Here is a 19269-nt window from a genome sequence, read left to right as displayed (position 1 = left end):
CATAGAAAGATAGGAGCAGGAGTAGGCCATTCGGCCCCTCGAGTCTGCTCCGCCATTCAATGCGATCATGGCTGATCATCCAAATTCTGTACCCGGTCCCTGCTTTCCCCCCATACCTTAAGAAATATATCCAACTCCTTCTTGAATATATTTAATGTATTGGCCTCTATGGCCTTCTGTGTTAGCGAATTCCACAGGTTCACCACTCTGGGTGAAGAAATTCCTCCTCATTTCTGTCCTAAATGGCCTACCCCTTATCCTTAGACTGTGACCCCTGGTTCTGGACTCCCCGACCATCGTGAACATCCTTCCTGCATCTAGTCTGTCCAGTCCTGTCAGAATTTTATAAGTTTCAATGAGATCCCCTCATTCTTCTAAACTCCAGTAAGTACAAGCCCAATCGACCCAATCTCTCCTCATACGTCATTCCTGCCATCCCAGGTATCAGCCTGGTGAATCTTCGCTGAACTCCTTCCATGGCAAGAACATCCTTCCTCAGATAAGGTGACCAAAACTGCACACAATACTCAAGATGTGGTCTCACCAAGGCCCTGTACAACTGTAGCAAGACATCCTTGTTCCTGTACTCAAACCCTCTTGCTATGAAGGCCAACATGCCATTTGTCTTCTTAACCGCCTGCTGCACCTGCATGCTTACCTTCAGCGACTGGTGCACAATGACACCCAGGTCTCGTTGCACTTCCCCTTCTCCCAATCTATTGCCATTCAGATAATCTGCCTTCCTGTTTTTGCCACCAAAGTGGATAACCTCGCATTTATCCACGTTATATTGCATCTGCCATGCTTTTGCCCAATCACCCAACCTGTCCTAATCATACTGGAGTTTCTCGGCATCCTCCTCACAGCACACACGCCCACCCAGCTTTGTGTCGTCTGCAAATTTGGAGATATTACATCTAGTTCCCTTGTCTAGATCATTAATATATATTGTGACTAGCTGGGGCCCAAGGACCGACCCCTGCAGTACCCTACTAGTCACTGCCTGCCACTTGGAAAAAGACCCGTTTATTCCAACTCTTTGCTTTCTGTCTGCCAACCAGTTCTCTATCCAAGTCAATACCTTGCCCCCAGTCCCATGTGCCTTAACTTTACACGCTAATCTCTTATGCGGGACCTTATCAAAAGCCTTCTGAAAGTCCAAATACACCACATCCACTGGTTCTCCCTTATCTATTCTACCAGTTACATCCTCAAAAAATTCCAGTAGATTAGTCAAGCACGATTTACCTTTTGTAAATCCATGTTGACTTTGTCCGATCCTGTCACTGTTTTCCAAGTGCTCTGCTATTACATCTTTTATAACGGACTCTAGCATTTTCCCCACTACCGATGTCAGGCTTACCGGTCTCTAATTCCCCGTTTTCTCTCTACCACCTTTTTTGAATAGTGGGGTAACATTAGCTACCCTCCAATCCATGGGTACTGTTCCAGATTCCATCGAATGCTGGAAGATGATCAGCAAAGCATCAACTATTTCCAGGGCCACTTCCTTAAGTATCCGAGGATGTAGATTATCAGGCCCTGAGGATTTATCGGCCTTCAATCCCATCAATTTCCCTAACACCATTTCCCTACAAATACTGATTTCTTTCAGTTCCTCCCTTTCATCAGACCCTATGTTCCCCGACATCTCTGGGAGGTTATTTGTGTCCTCCTTTGTGAAGACAGAACCAAAATATGTATTTAATTGGTCTGCCATTTCCTTGTTCCCCATTATAAATTCCCCTGATTCTGACTGCAAGGGACCTACACTTGACTTCACCAATCTTTTTCTCTTCACATATCTATAAAAGCTTTTACAGTCAGTTTTTATGTTCCCTGCAAGTTTACTCTCATATTCTATTTTCCCTTTCTTAATTAATCCCTTTGTCCTCCTTTGTTGAATCCTAAACTGCTCCCAATCCTCAGGTTTACTGCTTTTTCTGGCCAATTTATATGTCCTCTCCTTGGATCTTATGCTATCCCTAATTTCCCTTGTTAGCCACGGTTGAGTCACCTTTTTTGTTTTATTTTTATGCCAAACTGGGATGAACAAATTCTGTAGTTCATCCATGCGGTCTTTGAATGTTTGCCATTGCCTATCCACCGTCAACCCTTTGAGTGACATTCCCCAATCAATCCTACCCAACTCGCGCCTCAGACCATCGTAGTTTCCTTTATTTAAATTGAGGACCCTTGTCTCTGAGTCGACTACTTCATTCTCCATCTTAATGAAGAATTCGATCATATTATGATCGCTCCGACCCAAGGGGCCTCGTACAACAAGATTGCTAATTAATCCTTTCTCGTTACATAATACCCAGTCTAAGATGGCCTGATCTCTGGTTGGTTCCTCGACATATTGGTCCAGGAAACCATCCCTTAAACACAAAGGAATTCCTCCTCCACAGTATTGTTACTAATTTGGTTAGCCCAATCTATATGTAGATTAAAGTCACCCATGATGACTGCTGTGCCCTTATTGCACGCTTCTCTAATTTCTCTTTTAATGCCATCCCCAACCTCTGCATTACTGTTTGGAGGTCTATATACCACTCCCACTAACGTTTTCTGCCCCTTGGTATTTCTCAGTACTACCCATACAGATTCCACATCATCAGAGCTAATATCCTTCCTTACAATTGTGTTAAACCCTTCTTTAACCAGCAATGCTACCCCACCTCCCTTTCCTTTTTGCCTATCTTTCCTGAATATTGAATACCCCTGGATGTTGAGTTCCCAGCCTTGGCCACCCTGGAGCCATGTTTCCATAATCCCAATCAAATCATAGCCGTTTACCTCTATTTGCGCAGCTAATTCATCCACCTTATTACGAATGCTCCTCGCATTAAGACACAAAGCCTTCAGGCTTGTTTTTTAACACTCTTACACCTATTAGAATTATTATTTACTGTGGCCATGTTTGATTTAAACTGTTGATTTTTCTGACTGCCACTTTTGTTTTTCTCCTTCCTATCTTTTGCTTTTATCCTTGTTTCCCTTTCCTCTGTCCCCTTGCTCAGGTTCGCAACCCCCTGCCATTTTAGTTTAAACCCTCCCCCAGAGCACTAGCAAACACTCCCCCTAGGACATCGGTCCCGGCCCTGCCCAGGTGCAAACCGTCCGGTTTGAACTGGTCCCACCTCCCCCAGAACTGGTTCCAATGTCCCAGGAATTTGAATCCCTCCCCCTTGCACCATTCCTACAGCCACGTATTCATCTGAAATATCCTTCTATTTCTACTCTGACTAGCACGTGGCACTGGTAGCAATCCTGAGATTACTACCTTTGAGGTCGTATTTTTTAATTTACCTCCTAACTCCCTATATTCCGCTTTTAGGACCTCATCCCGCTTTTTACCTATATCGTTGGTACCTATATGCACCACAACAACTGGCTGTTCACCCTCCCCTTCCAAGATGTTCTGCAGCCGCTCTGAGACATCCTTGACCCTTGCACCAGGGAGGCAACACACCATCCTGGAGTCTCGTTTGCGGCCGCAGAAACGCCTATCTATTCCCCTTACAATAGAATCCCCTATTACTATAGCTCTACCCCTCCTTTTCCTCCCGTCCTGTGCAGCAGAGCCACCCCTGGTGCCAGGAAGTTGGCTGCTGCTGCCTTCCCCTGGTAAGCCATCCCCCACCAACAGTACTCAAAGTGGTGTATCTGTTTGAGAGGGGGATGTCCACAGGGGACCCCTGCACTACCTGCCTGTGCCTAGTACTCTGTCTGTTGGTCATCCATTCCTTTCTGCCTGTCCAACCTTTGCTTGCGGTGTGACCAACTGATCAAACGTGCTATTCACGACGTCCTCAGCCTCGCGAATGGTCCAGTATGAATCCAATCGCAGCTCCAGCGCCGCAATGCGGTCTGCCAGTAGCTGCAGCTGGACGCACTTCCTGCACACATAGTTGTCAGGGACACTTCCTGTGTCCCTGAGTTCCCACATAGCGCAGGAGGAGCATACATGGGGCCGGGCTCTCCTGTCATGACTTACCCTTTAATTAATTGCAATTAAATTAAATCAAATTAATCCCACCAATTACACTACAGTTAAATAGTATATTGTAGGAGTCTACGTACTCCTAGCAAAAAATACTGAACTCGGAGAGGTTCAACAGAAAAGGTTTAATTGTTGAGGCTGCATGCTGAACACAAAATGGAGTCAGAGACTACACCAAGTACAACTCTCTTTCATCAGTGCACAGCTTCGACTGCTCCTCCCCCGCTCTGGGCTTAACTATGTTGCAGATCCAGTTTCTTAAAGGTGTGATCCTTCTTAAAGGCATGACGCCTGATTTATAGTCTACGGACCGGAAAGCGGATTGTGTCCGTTCTGTGATCGGTACGCCACAATATATAAGAGCCCTGGTTTATAAACAGTCCCCGCTACACCACAGAGACTTTAGAAACTATAAACCACAGAGTTAAAGTTTAAAAAGAGAGAAATACTCACCAACCAATCACCTGCTTTCTGGTGATGTCACACTTCAATTACTTTTTACTTCCCTCTTTCCCTCTGAGTTCCAAGTTCGGAGACTGGTAAACCTACCTGGGTCTCTGGAGCCTTTTATACTCGCCGCTCTGCTCCGCGATTCCCGCCGACTCTTGCTCCGCACTGAGGCCACAATTTTGACTACCTTTTCTCCTATGTAACCCAGGTGCCCCAAATGCTACCTTGGCTGTCATCAGCTAATGCACCACTGGCCAGTAAGCATACCTGGGGCCTTCTGGTCTGCGTGGCTTAGTGCCACATTGTAGAACAATATACAGGAGCTTTTTTTAAAAGAAAAAGTAACACACTCAAGGTGTGATTTTTTTGAAGAATAGCATGACAAGCTTGCCAAAAGTTCTTTTTCATCAACACCAGATGTCTGTAAAACTAATTTGATTATTTCAATTCACCATCATAGGTTAATTCACCTGAGAAAGTATGCTAGAAAACAAGGGGGGGAAATTTGGTTGCTTTGCACCTCCCGTTTGCGCCCTAAGAGGGCACTAATGGGGCGCAAAGCAACTAGCACCCAGGCGTGGCGATGTTTGAGCCGCTCGCGAAATTGACCAGACATTTTGCGGCGGCACTGAACACTACTGCCACGATCTCCTGCGCCCGCAGAGCATGACGTCAGTCGAGCGTGCAACACCCCGGTAGCACCCCGGACCGGATTTTGAGTGGCGCCCCTGCTTTTCCACCTGCCGCTAGCAACGACAGGTAGAGGGGAACATTTTGCAGTCGGGAAGGGACTGGGGGAGCGTTATTTAAAGGCGGCCGCTTCCTGCCTTTTTTTGTCGGCAACCTCTTTGCACCACGCATTCTGAGAGAGAGAGAGAGACCTCTGGAGAGATTCAACGCTGTGTGAAGGAGTTTTGGGTACTGAGCAGCACTTTGCAGGTTCATTTTGATTTGACCTTCCTTGCATCGATTTAGAAGAGACAATGGGGGCTGCACTCTGAGCTCTGTCCCTGGGCCTCTCCATTGTTCTTTCCAGCAGATTTGATGTACAGATCTCTCCAGGATGAGATTCAAGGCTGCAATGAGCAGGGTGTGGATGGAGAGCAAGATCGACCCCTCCTTTTAAGAACTGGCCGGCGCCAGTGTGTCTGTGTTCCATTGCTGACTGACATCACATGAGCTTCGCCGGCGCTCTGAGGTAGCGTCTCGCTCCTCGGCGTTAGCACCTTAAGAGAGGTGTGTAGCGCCTGATTTAGCGCTCCAATCACCTCCAGGGGCTATAGAAGCCAAGTTTGCAGTCGGAGGCGATAATTAGTGCCAGGCGCTAAACTTTGCGCCCGGCCGATAATTGCGCCCCAAATGGGGCGATACCGAATTTCTCCCCACTAATGTTTTAAAATATTATAGCAAAATATTGCAGATGCTGGAAATCTGAAATAACAACAGAAAGTGCTGGAAACACTCAGCAGGCCAGGCAGCATCGCTGCCTGACTTGGTGAGTTTTCCAGCACTTTCTGTTGTTGTTTTAAAATATTATTTCATTGACTAATACAGACAACATACATAAGGGTATAAGAAGGGTATATGAGATTCGCGTGTAAAGTTAAAGCACATGGGATTGGGGGTAAGGTATTGACTTGGATAGAGAACTGGTTGGCAGACAGGAGGCAAAGAGTTGGAATAAATGGCTCTTTTTCCAAGTGGCAGGCAGTGACTAGTGGGCTACCGCAGGGATCAGTCCTAGGACCCCAGCTATTCACAATATATATAAATGATCTAGACGAGGGAACTAGATGTATTATCTCCAAATTTGCAGACGACACAAAGCTGGGTGGGCGTGTGTGTTGTGAGGAGGATGCCGAGAAACTCCAATATTATTTGGACAGGTTGGGTGATTGGGCAGAAGCATGGCAGATGCAGTATAATGTGGATAAATGCGAGGTTATCCACTTTGGTGGCAAAAACAGGAAGGCAGATTATTATCGGAACGTCAATAGATTGGGAGAAGGGGACGTGCAACGAGACCTGGGTGTCCTTGTGCACCGGTCGCTGAAGGTAAGCATGCCGGTGCAGCAGGCGGTAGCGAGAGGGTTTGAGTACAGGAACAAGGGTGTCTTGCTGCAGTTGTACAGGGCCTTGGTAAGACCACACCTTGAGTATTGTGTGCAGTTTTGGTCGCCTTATCTGAGGAAGGATGTTCTTGCCATAGAGGGAGTGCAGCGAAGATTCACCAGACTGATACCTGGGATGGCAGGAATGACGTATGAGGAGAGATTTGGTCGATTGGGCTTATACTCGCTGGAGTTTAGAAGAATGAGAGGGGATCTCATTGAAACTTATAAAATTCTAACAGGACTAGACAGACTAGATGCAGGAAGGATGTTCCCGAAGGCCGGGGAGTCCAGAACCAGGGGGTCACAGTCTAAGGATAAGGGGTAAGCCATTTAGGACAGAGATGAGGAAGAATTTCTTCACCCAGAGAGTGGTGAACCTGTGGAATTCTCTACCACAGAAGGCAGTGGGGGCCAATTCATTAAATATATTCAAGAAGGAGTTAGATATATTTCTTAAGGCTAAAGGGATCAAGGGATATGGGGAGAAGGCAGGGACAGGGTACTGAATTTGGATGATCAGCCATGGTCTCATTGAATGGCGGAGCAGGCTCGAGGGGCCGAATGGCCTGCTCCTGCTCCTATCTTCTATGAACACGATAAGGCCACGTGAGCCAGTTCAGAGATTATAAGCAATTGCACCAAAATATGTATCTCAATTTTACTTTGGTTGAACCAATCATGGTTCTGTGAATTATGGTTATATAATCTATTTAAATCTGAATTTAAGTGACAGTGACTGATCTTAGGACTCATCTAGTTTCAATTCATAAATTCTATATTTTATCTTTTTATGTCAATTTGTAATCTGGCCTAAGCATTGGAATGTGTAAAAGGGTCAATGTGGCCACTGTGTTAACATTTCCTTAGTCTTAGCTGGTGAGCTGATAGGCAAAGCAAATTGTATGCTTCTGTCCATGATGAATGTAAAGTGGTTCTGTGAACTCTGTTTTTATATAGAATAATCAGATCCAAATCATAAATGGAATGTCACAAGTTCAGGGTCTTGCTTTGGATATTCTCTCTGGTCCAGTGGTGCTATTCACTCCTGTAAGCAGTCTGAGCATCTTGCATTTCAGAGTGTGCCCATGTTGCCCAATATCTAACTGTATGATAGCATAACCCAAAAGTATGATCTGAACTGGATATATGTGTCTTTTGCCCATGTGCTTCTTCCATCTCTCCGACCAAGCAAATTGGTGAGATAGTACCAGATACAAATCATGAAGCTGCTTTATTTCACAGCACATGACCATACAGAGCACTGCTTATGATCAGAGTTTCTTATTTCAATCAGTACAACCTTTTTTTGTGTAATAATACAAAACAATGAACATGCTACACTTCCCTACATCAATCAATGGATCATCTGGCTTGACTTAAACAAATTACCTGCTAACTCCTTTCCTACATCATAACCTTCTTATGGCTTTTGCTGGACCAGAGTGCCTTAATAGATTTTGCTGGGCTCTCAGCCAGTGCTTTATCTATTGTTTTATCTCCCTCTCTTCAGTACCAGAAAGGAACCAGAGAGTGTAGAAATTAACTTATTTCTGGTACTTTCAAATAACCAGGATCGACTGCAACCAATATGGTGGGTATGTTGTGTTTATTCGGTGTTTAGCACACTAGTTATACAACAAAAACATCCGACCGTGACAAGTAGTGGATACCGGCCCCAATCGGACAGACGGCTGGCGTGCACGAACAGCTCTCCTCGTCTCACGTGTGTCTCTCTCTCTTGAACTGGCCAAGAGTGTTCGACCAAAGTCGGCACTGACCCACTCTTGGGCGCTCTCCACTCCACTGTCTGTGCTGGAGGCTTTTCAGGTCTTTATTTAAAAAAATTTTTTTTTTAGGGGTGGACCTGGGGTAGAATATAGACAAGACCATTTAACCTATAGAGGTTCCCCTTAAAACAAGGCGTCCAATGGTATGTCAAATTCTTTGTTTAAGCTATGGCAAAAGGCCAACCCTCCTGTTATCTCCTACCTTTCAGGGGTCCTCACAACCATTACACATGGTTTCTGTACTTAACCAATCCTGGCCTTACAGCATGCTAAGGACTGTTTTCCCCTTATCTCCTACTCATTTTCAAGGAAAACAAAACTTAAGCAGTTAAAGTAGTTAAACGAAAACACAACTTGTACATTAACGCCTTACTTGTCTCGAGCTCTAATACAATCATCTAAACACTGTATTATTTGTGTCACAATTTCATTTGCGTAACCATAAACATTTTAGGTACCCCTAATTTCTAACAGACTCCCCACCTTAAGAGGGAGAAAACTCTATTCGACCTCTCATTTTCGGCCCTCTACCAACCATGCCAACTCTAGATTATTGGTTCGACGGTTCAATCAGCGTGTCAAACATCTCAAATAACATAACATAATTAGAACTAAGACCAGGCGCTGAGCAATCACTAGGACTGCTGAAATCATTCGTGCCCCAGGGATGCTGGCTGGCATTATAAGCTACCTCTCACCACTTGTAGTCCCCCAACTTGCTTATTGCTTTCTCAATTTGGGCATTGTCGTGCTGCATCTTAACCAAATATTTCTGGGAGATATTACTTCTTTCAATGATAGACTTTAAACTGAGAGATAATGGTGGAATCGGATGTCCAAATTTTACCACTGCTTCTGGGGCTTCCTGCTGCATAGTGATATTTACTTGTATTTGGGTTATATTGTGAGTTCTGACAGGAATCAAATGGGCATTTCAAGAGATCTTAAGCAGAAGGTTGGCCATCTGACCGGACGGGTGTCTAGCTTGTGGGTATATTGGGTAGCAGAGGTGGTCATACACTAATGTCCCTGGCTTAGATAACTGACCCGAGTGTGATTATCGCCCCATGTTTGTACTTGGATGTTACAAGTAGGTGACTCTTTTTATCTACAGTGAACCTGTATGCTGGTATCCCTGGCTCGAGACTGTCACATCTATACATCCATGATCCTTTATTTTTAGTACAACAATCCAAATTAGGAGCATTCCAGGGCATGCCTTGCTTAATCAGGTAGTGTGGATATTCTTCATATTGTGTTTGTACTTTCCCTTCCATAGATCCTATTGATTCGACCTTAAACTCTTCCCACTTACTTGATGTGATGGAAGGTGTCATCAACAGTGCTATCAAGCGGCACTTACTCAGCAATAACCTACTCACTGATGCCCAGTTTGGGTTCTGCCAAGACCACTCTGCTCCGGACCTCATTACAGCCTTGGTCCAAACATGGACAAAGGAGCTGAATTCCAGAGGTGAGGTGAAAGTGACTGCCCTTGACATCAAGGCAGCATTTGACCAGATGTGGCATCAAGGAGCCCTAGTAAAACTGAAGTCAATGGGAATCGGGGGTGGAACGGGTGGGGGGAAGCTCTCCACTGGCTGGAGTCATACCTAACACAACCGAAGATGGTTGTGGTGGTTGTAGGTCAATCATCACAGCCCCAGGACATCGCTGCAGGAGTTTCTCAGGGCAGTGTCCTAGGCACAACCATCTTCAGCTGCTTCATCAATGACCTTCCTCGCAACATAAGGTCAGAATGAGGATGTTCGCTGATGACTGCACAGTGTTCAGCACCATTCACAACCCCTCAGATAATGGAGCAGTCCATGCCAGCATGCAACAAGACCTGGATGACGTTTAGGCTTGGGCTGATAAGTGGCAGGTAACATTCGCGCCACAGAAGTGCCAGGCAATGAGTATCTCCAACAAGCAAGAGTCGAACCACCGCCCCTTGACATTCAATGGCATTACCATCGCCGAATCCCCCACCATCAACATCCTGGGGGGTAACCATTGACCAGAAACTTAATTGGATGAGCCACATAAATACTGTAACAACAAGAGCAGGTCAGAGGCTAGGTATTCTGCAGCGAGTGTCTCACCTCCCGACTCCCCAAAGCCTTTCCACCATCTACAAGGCACAAGTAAGGAGTGTGATGGAATACTCTCCACTTGCTTGGATGAGTGAAGCTCCAACAACATTCAAGAAGCTCAACGCCATCCAGGACAAAGCAGCCCACTTGAGTGGCACCCCATCCACCACCTTAAACATTCACTCCCTTCAGTTGGGCCTAGGACACTGCCCTGAGGCTGTGATGATTGACCTTCAACCACCACAACCATTTTCCTTTGTGCTAGGTATGACTCCAGCCAGTGAAGTGTTTTCCCCCTGATTCCCATTGACTTCAGTTTTACTCGGGCTCCTTGATGCCAGACTCAGTCAAATGCTGCCTTGATGTCAAGGGCAGTCACTCTCACCTCACCTCTGGAATTCAGCTCCTTTGTCCATGTTTGGACCAAGGCTGTAATGAGGTCGGGAGCCGAGTGGTCTTGGCGGAACCCAAACATTGGCATCAGTGCTGCTTGATAGCACTGTTGATGACACCTTCCATCACTTTGCTGATGATTGAGATTAGACTGATGGGGCGGTAATTGGCCGGGTTGGATTTGTCCTGCTTTTTGTTGACAGGACTGGGCAGTTTTCCACATTGTCGGATAGATGCCAGTGTTGTGGCTATACTGGAACAGCTTGGCTAGAAGCGCGGCTAGTTCTGGAGCACAAGTCTTCAGCACGATAGCCGGGATGTTGTCGGGGCCCATAGCCTTTGCTGTATCCAGTGCGCTCAACCGTTTCTTGATATCACGTGGAGTGAATCGAATTGGCTGCAGAATGGCTTCTGTGGTAGTGTGGAGTAGGCCAATATGGATCATCCACTTGGCACTTCTGGCTGAAGTTGGTTGCAAATGCTTCAGCCTTGTCTTTTGCACTCAATGTGCTGGGCTCCACCATCATTGAGGATGGGGATATTCATGGAGCCCCCTCCTCCCCATAGTTGTTTAATGGTCCACCACCATTAACGACTAGATGTGGCAGGGCTGCAGAGCTTTGATCTGATCCATTGATTGTGGGATCGCTTAGCCCTGTCTATAGCATGCTGCTTCCGCTTTTTAGCATGCATGTAGTCCTGTGTTGCATCTTCCTCAGGTTGGCACCTCGTTTTTAGGTACGCCTGGTGCTGCTCCTGGCATGCTCTTCTACACTCCTTATTGAACCAGGGTTGGTCCCCGGCTTGGTGGTAATTGTAGAATGAGGGATATGCCGGGCCATGAGGTTACAGAATTGTGGTGGAATACAATTCTGCTGCTGCTGGTGGCCCACAGTGCCTCATGGATGCCCAGTTTTGAGTTGCTAGATTTGTTCTGATTCTATCCCATTTAGCACAGTGATAGTGCCACACAACACGATGGAGGGTGTCCTCGGTGTGAAGACGGGACTTTATCTCCAATGCTGTCACGGACAGATGCATCCGCGACAGGTAGATTGGTGAGGACAAGGTCAAGTAGGTTTTTCCCTCTTGTTGGTTCACTCACCACCTGTCGCAGGCCCAGACTGGCAGTTATGTCCTTCAGGTCTCGGCCAGTTCGGTCAGTGGTGGTGCTACTGAGCCACTCTTGGTGATGGACATTGAAGTCCCCCACCCAGAGTACATTCTGTGCCCTTGCTACTCTCAGTGCTTCTTCCAAGTGGTGTTCAACATGGAGGAGTACTGATTCATCAGCTGAGGGAGGGCGGTAGGTGGTAATCAGCAGGAGGTTTCCTTGCCCATGCTTGACTTGACCTGAAGCCATGAGAGTTCATGGGGTCTGGGGTCAATGTTGACGACTCCCAGGGCCACTCCTTCCCGACTATACCACTGTGCCACCACCCCTGGTGGGTCTGTCCTGGCGGTGGGACAGGACATACCCAGGGATGGTGATGGAGTTTGGGACATTGGCTGAAAGGTATGATTCTGTGAGTATGACTATGTCAGGCTGTTGCTTGACTAGTCTGTGGGACAGCTCTCCCAATTTTGGCACAAGTCCCCAGATGTTGGTGAGGAGAACTTTGCAGGGTTGACTGGGCTGGGTGTGCCGTGTCCGTAGCCGGTGCCGAGGTCAATGCCAGATGGTCCGTCCGGTTTCATTCTTATTACAGTAAACTCTTTTGTATCCGGCACCTGCGGGACCGCGATGGTGCCGGTTGATTAAAAATTCCGGATACCGGAGAGGTATACCTACCAAGGCAATTTATATATCGGCCAACCTCCGACCAGAAGAAGGGACATGGAGTGACAGTGGCCCAAGGTACGAGAGCCCCGTTCCACAGCCACAGGTACTGGAGCCCCGGTTACACGGCCACAGGTGCTGGAGCCCCGGTTACACAGCCACAGGTGCAGGAACCCCGGTTACACGGCCACAGGTGCTGGAGCCCCGGTTACACGGCCACAGGTGCAGGAGCCCCGGTTACACAGCCACAGGTGCTGGAGCCCCGGTTACACGACCACAGGTGCTGGAGCCCCGGTTACACAGCCACAGGTGCTGGAGCCCCGGTTACACAGCCACAGGTGCAGGAGCCCCGGTTACACAGCCACAGGTGCAGGAGCCCCGGTTACACAGCCACAGGTGCTGGAGCCCCGGTTACACGGCCACAGGTGCAGGAGCCCCGGTTACACGGCCACAGGTGCAGGAGCCCCGGTTACACGGCCACAGGTACTGGAGCCCCGGTTACACAGCCACAGGTGCAGGAGCCCCGGTTACACAGCCACAGGTGCTGGAGCCCCGGTTACACGGCCACAGGTGCAGGAGCCCCGGTTACACGGCCACAGGTGCAGGAGCCCCGGTTACACGGCCACAGGTACTGGAGCCCCGGTTACACGGCCACAGGTGCAGGAGCCCCGGTTACACGGCCACAGGTGCAGGAGCCCCGGTTACACGGCCACAGCTGCTGGAGCCCCGGTTACACGGCCACAGGTGCAGGAGCCCCGGTTACACAGCCACAGGTGCTGGAGCCCCGGTTACGCGGCCACAGGTGCTGGAGCCCCGGTTACACGGCCACAGGTGCTGGAGCCCCGGTTACACGGCCACAGGTGCTGGAGCCCCGGTTACACGGCCACAAGTGCTGGAGCCCCGGTTACACGGCCACAGGTGCTGGAGCCCCGGTTACACGGCCAGAGGTGCAGGAGCCCCGGTTACACGGCCAGAGGTGCAGGAGCCATGGTTACACGGCCAGAGGTGCAGGAGCCCCGGTTACACGGCCACAGGTGCTGGAGCCCCGGTTACATGACCAGAGGTGCAGGAGCCCCGGTTACACGGCCACAAGTGCAGGAGCCCCGGTTACACGGCCAGAGGTGCAGGAGCCCCGGTTACACGGCCACAGGTGCTGGAGCCCCGGTTACACGGCCAGAGGTGCAGGAGCCCCGGTTACACGGCCACAAGTGCAGGAGCCCCGGTTACACGGCCACAGGTGCAGGAGCCATGGTTACACGGCCAGAGGTGCAGGAGCCCCGGTTACACGGCCACAGGTGCTGGAGCCCCGGTTACACGGCCAGAGGTGCAGGAGCCCCGGTTACACGGCCAGAGTTGCAGGAGCCATGGTTACACGGCAAAAGGTACGAGAACCCCGGTTACACAGCCACAAATATACAGTAAAACTTACCTTTGGGTTCCTGAACTTACCCCTGAATTTTGCCGGTTAGTAAAGAATTCCAGATAATTAGGTGCCGTTTAAACAAGTTTACTATATTTTGTTTCGTCGTGGTTAGTTACAACTGAGTGACTTGCTAGGCCATTTCAGAGGGCAGTTAAGAGTCAACCCCATTGCTGTGGGTCTGGAAGTCACATATAGGCCAGGTAAGGATGGCAGATTTCCTCCTTTAAAGGACATTAGTGAACCAGATGGGTTTTTACAACAATCCGATAGTTTCATGGTTATCATTACTGATGCAAGTTTTTTTATTCCAGATTTATTTAATTAACTGAATTTAAATTCCTCAGCTGCCGTGGTGGGATTTGAATTCACGTCTCTGGATCATTAATCCAGGCCTCTGGATTACTAGCCCATTGACATTACCACTACACTACCGTTCCCTAAGTGCACTGATCGAGTAACTTCACCACACGGACTGCAGCGGTTCAAGAAGGCGGCTCACCATCACCTTCTCAAGGGCAATTAGGGATGGGCGATAAATGCTGGCCTTGCCAGCGACACTGATGCCCCATAAATGAATTTTTAAAAACTTGTCCTATTCAATTGGGGCAACCATAGGACTACTGGTATGAGAATGCTTTTAGAGTCTAAATAATCACTATTCTCCCCACTTGGGCGTAGTAAGCTAACCCATGTTTCCTAGTATGCACCATGGTCCAGTCCTGTTAAACCATTTCCTCAGATGTCTGTTATTCACAAAGTTGGGTATCTGATTATTTTGATGTCCGTCAGACCCTTCTGTACCTGATCCAGTAGGAAACTCCCATACATAGCACAAGTGATACTGTTAGAAGACTGGTCCGTACTTCCTTCAGATTCTTTGATTATCTCATTAACCTTGTCCTGAATCTCTTGAAAATTGTTTACCATGTCTAAGGTTGTTTTTAATGCTTCTTGTAACTCCTTAATCTGGCCTGAGATTTCTCAGGATTCTTACAAGACTTCTCAACACGACTGGTGAGGTGTTTATTGATTGTTAAGACAGGTTAATGAATTGCTTATTCTTTACAAAGGCAAAATACTGCGGAGGCAGAAAATCTGAAATATAAAAAGAAAATGCTGGAAATACTGAAAGGGAGCATCCTGAAGGGACCGTTCCCTCCGTGACACCCAGGTCCATTCTTCCATCACTCCCAATACCTGCTTCCCTTCCCACAGCACCTTCACATGCAAGCCCAGGAGATGCAACACCTGCCCTTTCACCTCCTCCCTTCCCACCGTCCAGGGCCCCAAACACTCCTTTCAGGTGAAACAGCGATTTGCTTGTACATCTTTCAATATTATACTGTATTCGCTGCTCACGATGTGGTCTCTACAATGGGGTGACCAAATGCAGATTGGGTGATCGCTCTGCTGAGCACCTCCGTTCAGTCCGCAAGCGTGACCCTAAGCTTTCCGGTTACTTGCTGTTTAATTCTCCGCCCCACTCCCTCTCTGCCCTCGGCCTCCTACACTGTTCCAATGAAGCTCGAGGATCAGCACCTCATCTTTCAATTAGGCACTTTACAACTTTCTGGTCTCAACATTTCCTCCCCACTTCCTCATGTTTGTGTGAACATTTTCCAGCTCTGACGATAGACCTGAAACGCTAACTCAGTTTTTCTCTCCACAGATGCTACCTGACCTGCTGAGGTATTTTCAGCATTTTCTGTTTATATTGCTTATTCTTTGTAGTCTGTGGGGAAACAATATCAAAGATAGCTTATCATTTTTACTACTTGTAATCTCAGTGTCTTTTTTTAAACTTGTGTGAATACACTATGCTTTGAAGTACATTGTAACAAGTAACTCTTCTTCCAAATCCTTTCTATAGAAAAATAGCCAAAAGTCCTGAATCATGACAGTTATAATGCAGTCGGGGATCTAAATCTAATTAAATCAATTTTTGTTTGGCTGGGCTTTAGTTTGTTGAGGCTGTTTGTAGCAAGTTCCTTTTGTCTTTGGTCTGCAAGTGTAAAAAAAGTAATTTAAATTAGATTATTTTTGATTAGTTGTGAAGGATGTCTTGTTATTTTCTATTATTTTGCCAGCTGATCTGTCATTTTTAGAAGTTAAAAACTGAATCGAAAAAGTCCCATGCTGTGTTTTTACACAAACATGGAAAGGTGTTGAGGAAATCACATAAATGTTGATGAGGGTCCACACTTTTATATGCTAAAAATTTTGCACTTGTGTCTGCATGAGGAATTAATTATCAGCACAGCCTTTTTTGTAAATGTCCTCCCTGTCCAGTTTCGACTGGGTGAAAGGTAGAATAGTGACCCGTCTCAGAACAAGCCATCATCTTGAAAAGAGGGGAACCGTCACCAATTTGATGCATGCATAAAAAACAGTCCTATTGTGTTTATAAGATAGAGCTTAGCAATCAGAAAAAGACATCGGGGTTTTGTAAGATGTGGCAAACTTGCCAAATGCAAATGTCACTCGGCGTTTCCCTAATGTTGACTGCTGTGCATTGACTCAATATAAATAAAGTTGACATACTTTGCGATGTAGAACTGTCATAGTGTGTGGTGGTATTGGAGCAACTGGCGCATGTGCAGTACTCGCCTCTGGCGGACCGAGGAGAGCGGGTACTTCCGGGTCGCGGGGAAGGTGGTTTTGTGCGCAACTGCTGAGGCCTGTAGTTTTTATCAATGTCCTGAAACACGGGAGGCTTGTAATTGTTTAGTGCGGGGCGAAAGCTCTGAGGAGCGGGTAAGAAGCAGGATCGTGGTCTAGTACTAGAATTACTGTGTTAACAAGGTACCAGTATTAGTTTTAATCATAAAAATCTTGGAAAGTAGCAAGTTTGACCCCAGAAAGTGTAATATGGGCCCTGCTAAATGTATGAATATTAAAAGGAATTGAATTACTCGGGGTATAATTATACTGTAATGTTTCGATCTTTTTTTAAATTCAAATCCATGATCTAAAAATAAATAAATTCATCGTGCTTAGTTTTTCCCTGTGTCTGGCCCACCATCTTATAATTGATCCTTTGCAATGAGCTGAGGTAGTTCGTGCCCCTTCCTCCCAGTAATTTGATTTTATTTATTTTGTGTATTGTGCTTGATATAGCAAATGGGTTTATTGTGGGTTCCTGTTCAACTCAGGAATTGGACATGTTTACTCCTGACACCTGTATTACTGTTGTAGTAACGTAGCAAGCATAATGTGCATGCATGTGTGATCACAGAAACTTTGCAGTAGGAAGAGTGACATTTTGGAGTAGCGAATCATAGAGTGATGCGGCAAGACTTCAGACCGCTGATCTTGCTTGTGTTGAGTTTGTGATCTCAGTTCAGCTACCATTGGGAAACTAGATGGATCCCAATTGTCTTTTCTGAGACTCTAAATTCCTATGTTCCAGAAGTTCTCATCCACTTCCCAAAGCTGGTTTCAGAGCAACATTAGGGAGGCCTCGAGACAGATTGCTTGGCCACAAGTTGGTTTCGGAAGACCAGTAGACAGAAATGATCAGTTAAGTAGCTTTGCTAACACATTGGTGATGCAGCATATTGTGGTAAGTTTAATTTTTTTAATTGCTCCTCCTCCTCTGAAGTCATTGATTCCTTGGTGGGGTCAGGTTGACAACTGCTATACAACTTCTGGTACTTTTCCCAAGTAGCCATTATTCACTGGTGAGCCTGGGCAGGGATTGTCAGTCAGCTAATTAACTGTCTCCCTCCCCATCCTGTGCCCACATACTTTCAGCAGGGACCTACTGGGTGATTTCCACCCCCCCCCTCCTTACTAGGGTCACTGAGACTGGCCGTGCCTGCAGCTGCCGAGGCCCTAAGCTCTGGAATTTCCTTTCTAAACCTCTCTACCTCTCTTTCCTCCTTTAAGACGCTTCTTAAAACCTACCTCTTTGACCAAGCTGTCCTAATATCTCCTTATGTGGCTCTGTGTCAAATTTTGTTTGATAACGCTCCTGTGAAGTGCTCGGGCCATTTAACAATGTTAAAAGCGCTATATAAATACAAGTTGTTATAGCACCTCTTAACACCTCCAACCCCACTCCTTTTGTGAGAATGAACTCCCCACAGTGACTGACCATTGAATGAGGGCTCCTTCTGATCTTCTTGGTTCAGCTACCACATTATAAACCTGCTAAACCATCAGGGAACAAATCTATGGTTTCATTTTTATTGTGCATACATCTAAAAAATATATTAATTTGTGTAATCATGACTGACTCTATTTTCAGTAAATCAGCATACATTTCTGGACTAGATCCATTTGAACGATGAGAACAGCCAGCAATACAACTGTAGATCTTGTTGTGCCAAACTTGGATTGTGCCTGAAGCCAATGTTTTTGGGCTGTGCGACATCCGAGTCAAGTACTTGCTGGAGGTTACAGGTCTGTTACTGATGATAGTGGTGGTGGGAACAATTTGAGGGGATGAAACCAGAGTATCATTTGCTCTCTGTCTTTGGCCCACTCCCCTTCCACCCGGCTTCCTTTCTTTTTTTCTGTCTTTCCCTTTTTAACTGCAGGTAGGAGAAGTGTGATGCAGGTAATTGTACAACAGTGAAAGGATATCGTTGTAAACTGTACTTGCTTGTATTTGGTGCAACTGTGAAACTTAAGTTGTACTGAGAGAGCCTTGTACTATTGTTGATGGCAGGGTAGAATTATTGTGTAATAACAACAGAAAATGCTGGAAACACTCAGTTATAGAATTATTGTATGGTGTTTTGCTGTTTGTTGCAATAGAATTCTTTTCCCTCACTAAAAAAGAGCATCACACCATATTAAAACATTAGCAACATTAAAACATATTGCTTTAAGCTTTTGTTACACCTTTTTGATGCCAATGTACTAAATAAGTCTTGTGACAACATTGACTCACAGAGGCATGAGTTTATAAATGGCCCATAGATGACCATGGCAGCTTTTGCTGAGAAGCTGAGTGAGGCTTTTGCTGAGGTTGTCTGGAGGAATAAAGCATTTACCCTGCCCCATCATTTGCTCTTTATTGTAGCAATGGTATTGATAGTCACTAGATTTCCTCTGCTGCTTTACAAACAATCTCATTAAAACTGTGACCACACAAGCAATGTGTGTTGAATCTATTGGTTTGAACTAGTTTCATTTTGCATTGTAAGCCAACATCTCCATGTGTAACTGGAAAACCAGTGTCGATCCCTGAAGTGTAATCTTTCTTTTAAATGG

General features: G+C 46.5%; 1 protein-coding gene across 5 annotated transcripts in view; it reads left to right on the top strand.

Moving 5' to 3' along the window:
* The window catches only part of mettl16 (methyltransferase 16, N6-methyladenosine), a 153145-nt gene that overhangs the window by 4977 nt on the left and 128899 nt on the right, over positions 1-19269 (top strand). The window contains exon 1 of one of the 5 annotated variants that reach the window (XM_085964849.1): positions 16670-16803. The exons of 3 other annotated variants lie outside the window; for them this stretch is intronic. The gene's annotated coding sequence lies outside the window, so the exon portion shown is untranslated. Of the gene's footprint in view, positions 1-16669; positions 16852-19269 lie in introns of those variants that run through there. One more of the 5 variants, XM_085964848.1, reaches the window with a different exon arrangement.

The sequence above is a fragment of the Somniosus microcephalus genome, chromosome 22 (assembly GCF_052327205.1).
Source record: "Somniosus microcephalus isolate GS21.2 chromosome 22, FLI_Smic_1.0, whole genome shotgun sequence".
NCBI lineage: Eukaryota > Metazoa > Chordata > Chondrichthyes > Squaliformes > Somniosidae > Somniosus > Somniosus microcephalus.
Note: the sequence above shows the minus strand (reverse complement) of the source record. Positions and strands in the feature narration are given on the sequence as shown.